This window comes from Procambarus clarkii, unplaced genomic scaffold (assembly GCF_040958095.1).
Source record: "Procambarus clarkii isolate CNS0578487 unplaced genomic scaffold, FALCON_Pclarkii_2.0 HiC_scaffold_501, whole genome shotgun sequence".
NCBI lineage: Eukaryota > Metazoa > Arthropoda > Malacostraca > Decapoda > Cambaridae > Procambarus > Procambarus clarkii.
The window spans coordinates 49,412-51,687 of record NW_027189534.1 but is presented as its reverse complement, the minus strand read 5'-3'; the positions used below and the strand labels follow the sequence as shown (position 1 = coordinate 51,687).

Below are 2,276 nucleotides of genomic sequence, written 5' to 3'. Positions count from 1 at the left end.
ATCAAATATCGAATCCGCTTAATGTGCCTACAATTCAATCATTCAAAAAATACATAATTTACATCAAGCCTTTTCATAGAACAGACAATAGATTTGTACATGCAAATAAAAAAAAAAATCCTTTAAGTTATCAATACAATGTGAGAAAACTTTACTTTTATAACTAAAGTTGCACAATTATACCAACTCTATGGTGGCTGGGTTGTAAGGTGTGTGGCTGGTGTTTTGGAAGTCGCGAGTTCAAACGACCCAATGGGAATAATACTTTTTTTTTTTTGCCATACAATCTTCCTATACTATTATGTAGGTTTGTGTGTGTGTTTTTTTTTTCATTCTTTGGTTTTATAGATGACATACATATTGACTCCTTTTACCGGTCCTTAATTAGGCTCTGGGGAAGCAATGGGGGGTGGTGGTGGTGGGGTGGTGGTGCATTTAAACTAAACCAAAAATCACCAGTTCTGGACGCGTCAAATATCATATCCGCTTAATGTGTCCTACAACCTAATTACTTAAAACTACACTATTTAATTCATTCATATCATGTGCATATTGGTCATTATGCTCATACAACCGACATCAAAATTTATTTTCATTATTAGAATCATACATTTCATCAAGTAATACAGATACAAAGAGATTTTCTTTCTGAGAAGACCGTTAGTATTGGCTTGCAGGCAGGCAGGCAGCAGGCATTTGAGGGTTATTATTTCGCCTGTTGATTGGGGGGAGGGTTGATGTGTTGGGGGTTTTCGGTTAGATGTGGTGGTGGTGATTGGTGGTGGTGGTGATTGGTGGTGATTGGTGGTGATTGGTGGTGGTGGTGGTGGTGGTAGGTGGGGGTGGGGGGTGGGGGGGGTGGGGGGGAGGGTGGGGGGAGGGAGGGGAGGGGATGATGGTCTGTGGATTCCTTCTCCGTACCCTTTACATATAAGCAAAAATATGCCTTCTTGTGGGTATAGAAACATTAACACAAATTATATCAGTAACTGATATTGTAGCCTTTTAAACAGAAAAGATTTGTACATACAAATACTTTTTAATTATCATTTATTTGTGGAAATGGCATTTACGTCATTAAATTGATACCTCAGCATCAAGCTAGTGTCCTGCAGCAGTGGTCCAGTGGTAAAGTGTATATAAGTGATGCGTATTCTTTTTGCGAGTTGGATTAAGCTATATATATATATATATATATATACAACATGTTTTGTTTTGGTTGTTTGTTTTTGTATAAAGCCTCACACAATATCTATATTAAGCGAGTTTGTTTTAAACATGACATACATATTAATTCATTTTACCAGGCCTTATTCCACACAACTCCGTGAATTTCCCGTGGAGCCAGCCATTCAAACAAAACAAACGAAACAAAACAAAACAAAACAAAAAACATTATTGCCAACAGCATTTGGTGTTCCCAGGCGGTCACCCATCCAAGTACTAACCAAACCCAACGTTGCTTAACTTCGCTGATCGGACGAGAAGCGGTGTTCTCAACGTGGTGTGGCCGTTGGCATGAGACTGCCTACACATTGTGGCTAATAACCAACTCTTTTAAGTCATCGCGGCAGGATACGGACCTGCTTGTGGTGTCTTAATGGTAATTGTATCCTAACATATTTTTGTCTCCTTGGCATGGATATTTAACATCGTTTATTCAGTCTTGGGTTTATGTTCTTTCGCCATTTACAGACATTTTACATCTACCTACTTCCTCAGCCTGCCCTGCCAATTTCTAATGAATTTGTGGATTTTCTTTTGTAATACAAACATGTGTGTGCTCATCTGCTCTTCAGTTTTTATGATATTTGTCTCATCTGTCCTGCTTTATGATACTTTTACAAAGAACATGAACAAATGCTTCTATTTTAGAGAAGATATGGGATCCAGGTTTCGGAGCCGTAAAACCAACCGTCGTGATTGGTGGACGAGTTGCCAGGTTGCAGCTTCTGTACCGTGCCGGCACATAAATAGGTTCGGCTCAAGCGGCGGCAGCATCATTCCCCCGTGACTGTCTGAGCGTCTCTCATCACCTTGGTTGGTTCATCATCATCATGGTAGAAGCAAAGCCTACCAAGAAGGCTGCGGCTGCTGCTGCTGCTGTGGTGGCCACCACCAGGAAACCTCGCGTCCAGGTTGCTCACCCGAAAAACTAGTCAAATGGTTCTAGCCGCGGTCGCAGCACTCAAAGACCGTAAGGGCTCGTCTCTACAAGCAATCAAGAAGTACGTTGTTGCCAACAACAAAGTCGAGGCTGCCAAGATCGCCATTTA

The 2,276-nt window shown here is 41.0% G+C and overlaps 1 non-coding gene across 1 annotated transcript; it reads right to left on the bottom strand.

Moving 5' to 3' along the window:
* Nucleotides 1–1,399: 1,399 nt before the first annotated feature.
* On the bottom strand, nt 1,400–1,518 carry LOC138361603 (5S ribosomal RNA). Its single transcript, XR_011227064.1, has one exon. It is a non-coding gene; the product is annotated as a 5S ribosomal RNA (ribosomal RNA).
* Nucleotides 1,519–2,276: the final 758 nt, after the last annotated feature.